A 13,330-nucleotide genomic window follows, 5' to 3' on the forward strand; every position below is an offset into this window, starting at 1 on the left:
GACCTTTGCTTTTCAGCGGCAAGTGCTGTACCCACTGAGCTACCGAAGTACGACTAATGACTCCTCCTCACAGCTTCACTTCACAGAAGAGCTTCTGTCGTTACTCGCGTGTGTTACTGTTTGAATCGAACGCAATGGCACACAGTTTCCGAAAAACCACGATACAGGTCACGTTCTGTAACGAGTATGCGAGACCGAAGACTTTCGAAATCGAACGTTTCTTGAGGGACGAAGTGCATCTTAATTACACGGAGATAATTGGAATTCACTTATCAATCGTGAGCAGTACTCTTTACGTAAAGATGATTGACGACGCATAATGCGATAGAATCAATGAAGCCGCCAAACGAGGATTCCAGTTCCGACCCTCCGATGGTTACATTGACGAAGTTTTAGTAGCTCATTCGGGCCTAGGCGTGCGTACGATTCGAGTCTTCGAGCTGCCTTTCGAGGTATCCGAACCATTGGTCGCTGCATCACTCCAGCCATACGGTAGAGTTATTAGTCACACGGCCGAACGTTGGGTAAGTTTTAGCACTTATCCAGTGCTCAATGGTGTCCGACAGGTGCGAATTGCACTTACGAAACATGTGCCATCGTACAGAAACTTCGGTGGCTGTAGAGCTATTGTCATCTATGATGGACAGCCCCGTACATGCTCCGGGTGTGGTGGTGAAGGATATCTTCGATCTGCATGTATGCAGAGGAGACTCGTGCAACTCCCCAGTGGAGACTTCCAGAATCCGGCTACATCAACGTCACTGCCGCTGACTTACGTGACGGCGCTTCCCGGGGAGGTGACGCCGAGCTCGGAGCGCACCATCGAACCGACGCCGCCGTTCATTGAGGCGCCTTCGAGCCCCACTGAAGAAGGAATGGCTCCGACCAACCTCCAATCCCAGACACTACAGGTGGCGCAGAAAGAGGATGACAGCATCACGCTAGGCATGGAAGCTGAAGTGGAACGGCCCCAGGGCGTTGTGGCGGCGGCGAGAAAGCAGGAAATACAAGATTTGCCAACACAAGAGGCCGAGGTTAGGGCCCGCAAATAACGCTCGCAAAAGCGCCGCAAGAAGCGCCGACTAAACTCTTTGGAGAAGCTCCTTTCTCTTCTTGGGAGCCCAGTTGAGTCTAACACTATGGATCTGTCTTACTTGGAACCACAAGCTTCGGATGTCGCTGACCATATGAATTCGGACAGTGAAAAGATGTCTTGCCGTTCAGACGACGCATCCGCTCAGTGGCCCGACACCCGTTCTGCGGCGGAGTCTAAAGCTGCGAAAGATCCACAGATTACACACATCAATGCCGCACAGGGCAATTTGGAGCATCCCAATAATATCAGCTGGTATGAGCAGGACGACGAAATCACTGATGCGGACCCTTCTATTGGTGGGAACTCGCATCCGTCCGCATCTCAAGAAACCTAATTCCGCAGGGACACGTCCGTCGGACGAGCCTCTGCACATGTGCGAAGGGACTATTGATACGGCGAAATTTCATTTTAACACCATGCGGAGATGACAGCTACTCGAACCCAAGCATAAAGAATAGGGACAGTGAACGTAAATACCATTAGATCGCCCGTGAAACAGCAATTGTTTAGGGACATGATATACGCGTCGGATGTGGATATACTGATGGTGCAGGAAATTTACATTTCTGAATTCCAGGAAGTACATGGATACATCTCCTACACCTTGCCTCAAGCGGACAGTGAAACGGCGATATTGGTTCGGGACTGGATTCCGGTTCGCGATCTGGTTTATCTGCCTTCGGCACGAGGACTGGCGATAACTGTTAATGGACTTCGTATTCTCAATGTTTATGGCCCTTCCGGCACAGACAACAGACGGGCGAGTGCGAGATATTATTCGGAAGAGATCGTGGCCTTATTTACCGGCAGATTCGATCATTTCATTATAGGTGGTGACTTCAATTGCGTTTTAGCCCAAAAAGACCAGATTCCACATAACAATACCTGTCGTGAATTGTATGTGCTATGCCGGGACCTGGAGTTATGCGACACCTGGGACAGGATCCACAGGAACCGTGAGGGATATACTTTTTTTACCAGTCATTCGGTGAGCAGACGTCATCGAAAATATGTTTCGGTTGGCCTACAGGATAAGGTGGTCGACGCGGAACTATGGCCTGCGGTATTTACTGATCATTTGGCTTACATTTTCACCATATCATTCCCTAGGCAAAGTGTGTGGAGAAGCCGAGGGACATGGAAGCCCAGTTCATCACTTTTGGGTAACCCCGAATGTCGTCAGAGAGTCGAGGAGGTATGTGCCACATGTCAACGCCGTCTACCAACATATGCCTCCGAGCTTCAATGGTGGCTCGAGTGTACTAAACTGACAATAAGAAGAGCTCTAAGACGAGATGACAAAGAGACACTCTTGATTATTATTACACCATGCTTCGTGATCTGTCATTTCAGGTGCCCTCTGCAGAACATCATGCAGAAGTTCATCGTGTCAAGGAACAAATCCTATCGATCACGCGACGACGTGAGCTATCATTCCAGATACCGTCTGCAGAACATCATGCAGAAGTTCATCGTGTCATGACATAAATCCTATCGATCACGTGACGACGACTGGGTGGCATCCCAATACGGGCAAGATGTCTCGACGCCATCACTGGGGAACGTACCTCGATGCACCATGTGTCGCGGGAACATAAACGTTAGCGCCTGGCATTAGTAACAGTGCTCCACGATTTAGACGCAACAACTCACTGAGAGCCTTTAACATGATCCAACGTGTGGCATACACCAACGTTCACATAGCGTCAATACTGCCCCATTTAGCGCAGATCCTACCAATACCGAAGGGTATTGCAGACCGCCTCATGGCTGCCTTTGGTTATTATGTTAGTACTGGGATGTTATTTAAGATCAAATAACCGTACAGTTCCGGAACGGTGGCCTCAATCTCACAAACGTGCGAAACAAAGCTTTGAAGCTTTACATGCGAGCGAAGACACGAAATTGGCAGCAAAGAAAGCATACCATAACATCAGTTACAATAGAAGTACTTGTTCTGCCTTCGTTCTAAACCCCGATTGCGGTGGGCAATCTATAGATGCTTGCTTGATGGATCACCATGGCCGCAACATAATGGAATTCAAATACGCATCGAGAACTTGGAACCACATTTGGTGTGCAGTGCGTACTCCATTACTGTCAACAGCAGCGAGATCGATATGGTATATTCTTATAAACCGTAAACTAGTGACCAGGAGTCGATTACATACAATTCACATAGTCTATTCTCCTCTTTGCACAAAGTGTGGACTGTTAGCAACGGAAGAACATGTTTTAGTGTGTGGCGCAGCGAGGGACGTCTGGATGCTGACGCGTCGAATACTGGCCCTCCTTCGGCCCACTAACTACATAGAAATCACATCGGGCGTACTTTTTCTGCCGTACAAGACCTTTCTTACCAACCAAAAGACGTATGCGGTCAATTGAATCGCTGGACATGCGACGAAATATTTGTATTCGTACGATATTAAGTCTGTGATGAATTATTGGATGTATTCACAAGAACAACACGAGCTCATACGGAGTCATACGAAATACAGGACTTACTTTTCCAGTTTTTTAGGAAGTGTTTCTCACAAACCGCCTGACAGCTGGGGTGTCCCAGAAATGAGAAGACTCCTGCAGCAGAACGACTAGAGACAGTATTGCGCGGTTCAAATATATTGGCATATTGCACACTGAGAAGACAACTGTCCCCTACCTGTTGGCCCCAGTTATGACTGGATTATGTTAACGTGAAAAAAAAGACGGTAGTAAATATCGAAACCGCCTCAAGTAATGGTCCTTCGAATGGTCGACGCAGGAGAAATACATGCCGCCCACAATGGCAGAAATGGTGAAGATTATATGGCTTTCTGTCAGATTTATGATGCGACAGCGCATGCTGCGGGGAGGGTGATGCACATGATAACTTCGTTTTCACTCCCGCCCGTGACTAGGATTGTCATTTAGTTTATTCATGTAAAAAAAAAATGAGGGCGGCCTTTACGTTGATTTATGGTTTCCAAATTGTTTTTGCTGTCTCAATAATTTCCTTATCCCTAGGACAGCATAGTTGTACGAATAAATATTTTTTGTTTTACCCTGCCTTCCTGTTCCACAAAAAAAATTGTGGTCACGTTGTTGGACCATAAAGCGGAAGATCCGCGTTCCAAATTAAAAAAGTGGTTAAAAAAAGTCGATAGAGCACTTGCCCGGAAAGGCAAACCTCGTGAGTTCGAGTCGCAATCCGCTACACAGTTTTAATTTGCCAGGAAGTTGCAGAATCAGCCAGCTTTGTATCTGTCTAACAAATGGGTTCGCGGTCTTGTTCTGCCACTCTCGATATAACATTTAGGATGCGATCTGACATTGTATACTTAATATTTATTCAGTATTTGCACTGCATATGGTTTTTGAGAACGAGTCATTTACAGTATCCAAGCTGTGATTCATTCTCGTAGCATCCCGATAGGAAAAAATGGTTTGATTTGCTAAACTGAAGCGAAATCGTTACACGAAACTTCATTTTATTGAAATGGCTGTCAACGACAGGGTTATTTTAATTATTTGTAGGCATGATAATTCCATTGAGGAGACAACATTAGACAACAACACACAAACCAAGAGATAACAAAATATCTGGTGTCATATTCTTGACTATTTTTGTAAGGGATAGAGACAACGTTAATTTAATCTGTAGATCAATGTAATTAAGCGTAATATAAATGAAATTTTGTCCAAAAATTGCAGGATACGTTGACTAATGGAGGACTGCCTGTAAGTTAAATGGGAACAATTTGACAGTGAAATACTCAGAACTGTAACTCGCTGTTTCTAAGGTAACCATCCTGGATCATTTCGTGGCACAACTTCTTGATTGTTTCTAAAAATATGCCTCGAATGAGTTTTGAGAAAGCTAAACGGTAATTCCAGGGACGACCGAGAACACGACAACGTGAGTTTGCTGATAATGATCTGTTGGAAAGTACTGTCAGCGAGTATGGCAAACACAGTGGTAGGTTTGTGGCGTAACTGAATAATCACGCAAGCACATTTGCAATGCTTACCTTTAACAAAACTTCTACTTTCTGTAACGGTATGATTGGTTGTCCAGGTTTAACCCCTACGACTTGCCTTAAATTATCACAACGTATCATTTTAGGCAAATTGACTTTTCCGGAAGATATTCAAGAGTCATGTAAGCATTTGTTTTGATTCAGAGATATCTTTATCGAGTTCTCCAGCGCGATGCAGTACGGTGGTTATATATGCAGGGCTATATTGTTAAAATCTTGGTAGTGGAAACATTTTTTGATCTTGATCTTGCCAGCAGTGGGAGTTAGTTGTATCCTATGAATACGATGATATCGACTAATGTATCAGCTTTAATAAAACATCTGTACCTATACTTCAATTATTCCTCCAGACTTTACGAGCACATAGTGATTTTTTAAGACTTGATAAGCGTTAATTGTTATTTAAGTGATACTCGAAGAAAGCCGTGATACAAATGTATCACGAAAACGCAAAAATAAAGAGTAATAGCCAGATACGTCAAAAAGTGTGTTTTATACCTCCAGAATTTGCTCAGCTTAACATCAAGTCTAACTGTCTTCTAAGTGAAGGGATTTTTCATTTTACAGTACACACCGTCCTCAGCTCTCTACCACTACGGTTTCAGTTACCAGACTGAAGGTGAATCGTGTATCCACTTGAATGTGTACCATCTATTACCTTTTTCTAATTTAAAATCAGCTGCGTCAGAGGATACATTAGTTTGTAAGGCCGTCTGTATTTCATAGCAAATCGTGACTCCTAGCGACCGGTAGTAACAGCTGAACCATAGTCTATTGTGCACCACCAGAAACCGCGTGTCGTCAGTTTACTTCGTTATAACAAGACACCACCGAAAGACACGATATTTTCTCGAGCGACCCATCAACTATCTGGACTGCCTGTATATTTGCCGTCGTGCCATTATTTTCATTGATGACCTGCCAGTTCCCTAACCAAGTGCCTCAATAGATACGTATTGTTGAACAGGTGACCAGAAAAATATACTGTAGTCAATTTTGAAAGTGATCGATTTCCATGGTACAAAATCTGACTTCTATAGCACATCAAATGAGCAGCTAGGTGCACTGATAATGGAGATGAAAAGGGTGCAGATCACCATACGTCCTTTCACATTTTACGTCGTTTCGGTAAATCATTGGCGAAAGCCGTGTAGATTCCTTTAACAAAGTGGCGGCTAATTTTCTTTCCCTTTCTTGACCGTTAGCACTGGCGGTCCGTCTGTTATAATTTCAAGAACCGAGGGACACAGATTTATGCAGTGTTCAGATACTAGACTCATGTTCGGAAGAAGCGTGGTTCAAATCTGTCCGTCCATTTCTGATGTTGGTTTTCCGCGGATTCTCTAATACGGTGAATGCCATGTGCTCACTGGTGGGCATTTTGAAATATCTCTGTCAGACCGTGTGCTCACTCGTGGTCATTCGATGTATCTTACTTCAGGCCACCCGTGGGCATGTTTTGTGTGTTACAAGCATAAACCAGACGATAAAGCATAAATCACTGAGCGAAAAAATCGTACGTGGACTGGTCAGAATGTATGTACTGATGCTGAGTTTTGAGAATCAAGAATGGGAAACGTATTCTGACATTTTATATAATTATATTTTTTGTTCTGTTCTCATGACTACTGAGTAGAAAAATACAAAAATGCTCGTAAAACAAATCGTACAGATTCAGAGCATTTAGATAGATGCAGAACTGACGAAGTGAAAGACAGGTGTCTTGTAACATTTGGCAATTCCACTTACGAATGGGGCATATGAGGCCATCTAGTCGGAGAGGTCGATAAAGGCCTGTCCTTTGTTGTAGTAGATGATAGCAGCGGACTTACTTTTTTCTTTTTGTGTAACTTGGACCATTGAGACACCATGTTTCGTATTAAGCATTAGCACGTCTCATTTATTCTTCCACCTTAAGACTATAACTACGTCTCCATTCGGTTGGGCTATAACGTCCCGTGTTTTTTTTTTTTTTTTTCAATTTTGCCTTGACCGCATTAGGGGGATTATTGTTCCGATTTACACCTACCGTGCCCACCAGTTGTTGGTATACAGCGTTCTAGCGCTATCTACTCGAATGATTCCATTCATTAATTCTGTTACCACCCTCCTGCCAACAGATATGTCGTCAGCTCTTTCTTTGCCAGCAAGGCTTTGAATGACCAATTATAACTTCCAATAACACAAAGCCTGAAAACCTTAATCCCATTTTTATGTTTTTTTTTGCAAGGGATGTATTGTCGAAAGTAATACGTCCACGAAATTATATGTTTCGTCTGTAAAACCACTTCTTCTGGAGTGTAGAATTCCTTTAATTTCTTCCCCATAATATCCAAAAGTTGTGCGACTTTGAGGAGCCTGTCTTCTGGATTCCTTTCTCACTCATTATTCGATAAATGCAACGCCTAAAGTAACGACTCAAATCTCTTACGAGACATTATTTTTGGAATCCCAAATATCAATGTAACATTATCGTCTATGAAATGTTCGGAAGAAGAGTGGGAAATAATCCTTGAAGCTTTGCACTACATCTGGATGAACACCAGTGTTTCGAGAATAGAAAGTAGAATTAATTATGTCCCTTGCTATAGGTTCGCATTGGTTCCGCTTCGAAAGATTCACAAGAGGAACATTAGCATTAGGCACGGAATCGGTTGATCCTGCGTTATTTCCATCATCATCCTCAAAACTTGAACTAGAACCGTCATCTGGCGAAACATTCGGGCCTTCAATACGAGTCATTGGAAAAGCCTGTGACATCATCTTCCGAAAGATTAGACAGCATTTCAGCGATTTCTGCATCTGAGAGACCTCTGCTAGCAATTTCAATTTAAAATATGAATTTAAATAAATGTGTTAAGCTAAAAATAAAATGTCCACGTATTGTCATTTGGCTCCACGATGTAAAATTACTTCCGAGCACCACGTGACCATAGGTAGACATGTAAACAAATACATAAAATAATATAAAATAACAATTTTAGAATAACAATGGATATCACATGTGATAAAAAGTAGTCGGTTCAAAATGAAAAAAAATGGATTTAAGTGCATGGTCCCACACTTCCAGTAACCGAATGCAGCAAGGCGTTCAACGTGCTAAATCGTTGAAAGCAAATGGCACGATGGCTCCTACTAAAAGGACACGGCCTATTTATTTCCCTATCCTCGGTCAGGTTGAGCTTGTGCTCTGTTTCTGCTTCGTCGGCGACGTTATGGTAGACATAGAACTTCTCTTCCCCGCTTCTAATAACTTCGGCCTCGATTAACATTGACATTTACTCTTTTTCCCTGTCTTATTTGATTAAATATTCCACTGGCTTTATTGTAATAAACCTTAATTCTTCAGATCTCTTAAGCAGCCTTAGCAGGTAAAATTTCTAAGTATTGGGCCCACTCAAGTGGACGAAGATTCTTAATAGCAAACAATTCATATGATGGTCAAACAATGTCTTTGTAATCACCAAGTTTAAACTTTAACAAAATGGCCAACTGTGTTATCGTTATTCTGTATGAATCTTGTAGTTCTGCTTGGTGTCCAGAGACATCGTTCAGAGGAATTAACTAATTAACTATTTTACTAATCTGTGTTAATTTGTAGCTCTGGAACAAAGTAACATTCTCTGTCGTCATGTATCAGTTTCGCTTTGGGTTACTCGCACAGAAATCCGACCACAGACTTTTTCATTTGTGTCAAGATCGAGCATTAAGATTGCAAATTACTAGTTTCCGCTCCAGAAGTCAAAGAGAAAACTTGAGAGACGAGAAAATTACTTCGGGGACTGTCTATTCCCAGGACGTCTGTTGGTTAAGACAGGACACTAGTCTTGAAACTCCATCTATTTCCGCAAATATTAGTCAGGTTTTTTAGGTGACAGTAATTTCTTATTTGTCTGATGAGACGGCTGTTCATATCTCTTCCACATACAAACAGAGATCTAGAGAACTGAAACGGTGACGTGTTGCCTGCAGCGCTCAGTTGAGCTGCCCTTTCTCTGTGAAGCTTTGTATTAATAAAACGTAACGTTGCAAATGTGAGATTCGACTGGCGGGGAGGTATAATTGATTTTCATTAAATTGTGCACTGTAGTTAGTTAGTTAAACAAGTCATTTTACTGTGTCTATCCACCAAAAAGATGTTAAAATCTTAACTATTATGCAAATAGCTTCGACTAAACGTCATCTGGCAGATTTCAGAATTTTAACATGGTGTGTACCACTTATCTATAATTTTAAAAAAAATTTACATATAATGCTACGAAAATAAAATGACCTAGAGTACGCCACGACGTCGTCTAGCACATAACATCTGCACTAGATACATGTACGACACGTTTTAATATTATACACACGTGGTGTACCCCATTTTAAAATTCCAAAATATCCCAGATGATGACATACTGTCGAAACTATTTACAGAAAAGTTATTGTTTTAGGAGATTTGTGGTGGACATGTGTATAGTTTAATGTGTTCATAATGGGTATTGCTCACCTACAACTCTGTACAGTAAACAAATCTGATAACCAACATAATTTTCCTTCTCTGTCATGCAATTCATGGGTAGAGCGTGTCTTGCAGTTTTCCTGCTGTTATTGCAACGCCTGATTTCTTCATGTTTCGCGAATACTTGTTGAAGACCATCACAACAATTTCCTTGTAGTGTCCTTTTCTCATTACTACAGAGAAAACTATTAATGTTGTGATTCTGATGTATGGATTCATTATCGTAAATTACTTGTTTATTTGTAAGTGTGTACTCACACATTCTGACATAGTCTCCTTGCGTTGGTTTTTAAAGTACACTCTACTTGCAGTATATGTATCTTTACACGGATCTGGGTATCATATGATGAACGATAACATCCAGTTTCACAGGATAGGCTGGTACCTGGAACTTGAGGATATCATGCAACTTGAGCGACCATCCCCTCCCTGAGCTTAAAGTAGATTAAACACTCAAGTAACTTTTCAGGCTGAAAGACTGCAAGCCTATCACCACCACAACAACCGTTGTTGCTGACCAATGTGCGTTTGTCCAGTGATGGGGGCATTACCGCAAGCCATGCTACATGGCAAGATCCATAGCACTGAGAGCCGTTGTATTTTGAAAAGTTTCCATACTGACACTGGTTTGCGTCATTCAGCTTGCGCAGTTGCTTGGTACGATGTTGTTATGCTTGTATACACTGTGCATGTGTGTTCCTTGCGCGCACTGCGACTTGCTAGGCATTAGTGCGTATCAGTCCAAGTAGTAGGTCGTGAGTGGACGATCGGATTTACCGATGCAGAAAAAGCCGACACGCTCATCGAAGTCATTATTCGCGTTCTGTATGCCACTGGCGAAGGACCACCACATGCAGTTAGTGCCACGTTCGTCCTGGCTGGTTTTCCATCGTGCTGTGTGTGTGTGTGTGTGTGTGTGTGTGTGTGTGTGCAGGGATTCATGGATGTGAGGACGGTCGGAGAGAGAGGTGGGGTTAAGGACCTTAGTCACACCAATAATATCACTGAGACAGCATTAGCTAAATAACATCTATTTATTGCTGAAAGTTTTATAGGGATTCAGTCTCCCTTTGGCGTGGTCTGGTAGTAGCTGTGCTGCGCCAACATTGCAGAAACCCACTGAGCGGCTAGTCAGCGCCCATCATGGAATCTGTGATGGTAGTCCATGGTGTTGCCCACAGACAGTTCTGCGGTCTTGTGTGGAGCAGAGCGCTGGTTGGAGTGTCACCACAGCCTGACGTGACGGTGGACGTCCACCAAAGCCTTAGCGCTCTCTTGAGTGTAGTTGCACTTAAGCCAGCCCCCGGAAATTTTCATACCCATGATGATGGTTGTCATGAGAGCGAGATGGCGGAGGTCCAACAGCGAAGTGGAGGACGGTCCTATGGGCACTAACAGCTTACGGCCGAAAACGCAGTACTTGCACTTGCAAGGACTGATGGTACCAGGTGCCCTGCTACTAAGCTGAACAGCTTGCAGCTGAATATGTCACTTCTTCACCGGTTGAAGATTTGGCCATCCCTTGTCTTCAGTCACCACTGTGACAGACAGAAGTGGCAGCTCGCTGAATTGAAGTTCACCACCCACGGCCGGATAACTGCGGACTTGTGGAAGTAGACTTCAAACTGGCAGTGGCTGACAACACTTCATCGTATGGTCACATGTCATCCTGCAACTAATGCAACTGACCTTCTATCGGTATCATTGATTCAGACGGAATGACCAGATTCTGAGCACTGAGTGGAAAGGGGAGGGGCTTATAATAGTCGATGATGTGATTCATCTGTATGGGTAACGGAATTTGCTACAATTTTTCAAGCTTGTCAGCGTTCTCTGCTGAACTAATGTCTAGAGAGTTGTTTTACGACAGTTTTGCAGCCTGAAAGGCGTTCTTGCATAGTCTTTATGTGTACCTACTTTACGCTGCCTCACTAATAGTATATCGTTATGTCTCCTTTGCATTGTCGTCGTGGTGCTGAATCTCGCGCTCTCTGCGGCAATGCGCTTGTTTGTGTTCCGGCGTTCCAAAGTGTTTATGTAAGCATCGCATACTAGGCAGGTGCGTTATGCCTGGGCATTGTTCCAGACACATCACAAAATTTTATTCGTTATTCTAATATTATTTTGCTGTGCAACCTTTGCCCATCCTTTACAAAATTCGTCCCGATTTGTTGCACTCCGGTCCTCTGTCTTAAAAACTAACATACATGTTTACTAACATACTTGTTTATGCCTTCTTAATTAATTCACCCATCATTGGGTATCTTTTCCCTCTAAGCAAAGTTAGTTCCACAGAACATAATCCATTACATGTAATTCCTTAATCTATTATACTAATTCCTAGACGACTCTTCACTATTTATTTACTAATACATAGATCTATGATTCGATTTAATCATAGTATTACTTCCTACCACATTACTGAAGCAGGCAACTGATACCTGTTGCATGGTTAATTCCGGCTGTCAGTCAATCTTCCACTTGCAAAAAAAACGCAAATTACACAAAGAGTGACCAGAAGGGCTGCAGTACTGGTAACTGAAGCACTTACGTTCGTAACATGGTTACGCTACTTCTCTCAGTACTGCTGCATGTGTCGCAACATACGTTCTGCGGAAATACGCCCCTTCTGTGATGCCTATTAATTTATCTAACGTGTGAACGATATCCGAATTTAAGGTATCATTCAAAAAGGTCAGGTTCTGAACTGCCAGTATCCAACGGCTTCTCTGGTCAACAGAGCGAAGGGAGTATCAATTCAATCATTGTCGTACCCATAATTATGGCTGAAAGGCGGATGCTTGATCTGGCCACGTCACAAACAGTACGATTTATTAGGATGACACTGTCTCTTAGTTCCATTTTAGTCACAACCTGTGGGTTTTCCTTCTTGTAACAATTCACAATTGTAGCCTCTGGAGAGAATACCGAATAAATCCAATGTACGCCCATGGAATGCGGGTAGGGGATTATCACTTCCCTCTGACACTCTGTTGCTTCAGATTTACCTAGGAACAGACGCACTTAACGTGCCTGGGTGTCAATGGAGACCGCTCAGGTTGGACAGACTGTGATACTCTCTTTTTGTCAACGCCCTAGCAGTTCCAAGGACATTCGAGCATAAGTTTTCCAGTTATCCGAGACTATTAATACATCACTAATTCGCACCCTTAACCACTTTGTTACTGCACCTCATTTCACCAGGTAAACGAGTGCAATATAACACTGATACTGGGAATTCAAGTCCACTACTGCGAAATGTACCGACACATGCAACCGTATACCATCCGTATTGGCTTCGACTACCGAAATGAAATAAAACAACACCAAACTGCAATCAGTTGGTTCCATTATAAGCCGTAATTCTGTTGTAAAAAAAATGGTTCAAATGGCTCTGAGCACTATGCGACTTAACTTCTGAGGTCATCAGTCACCTAGAACTTAGAACTAATTAAACCTAACTAACCTAAGGACATCACAAACATCCATGCCCGAGGCAGGATTCGAACCTGCGACTGTAGCGGTCTTGCGGTTCCAGACCGCAGCGCCTTTAACCGCACGGCCACTTCGGCCGGCAACTCTGTTGTAAACTCCATTTGTGTTCTCTCCGCAGTCCGACTAGGAACTGCGGCGGCGACAATAGTGTGGCACTCTGTCACCCATGTATGGCAGGGAAAAACGTTTCCTACAAAGTATTTGCTTCTAAACTTG

This window comes from Schistocerca serialis, chromosome 1 (assembly GCF_023864345.2).
Source record: "Schistocerca serialis cubense isolate TAMUIC-IGC-003099 chromosome 1, iqSchSeri2.2, whole genome shotgun sequence".
NCBI classification, from domain to species: Eukaryota; Metazoa; Arthropoda; class Insecta; order Orthoptera; family Acrididae; genus Schistocerca; species Schistocerca serialis.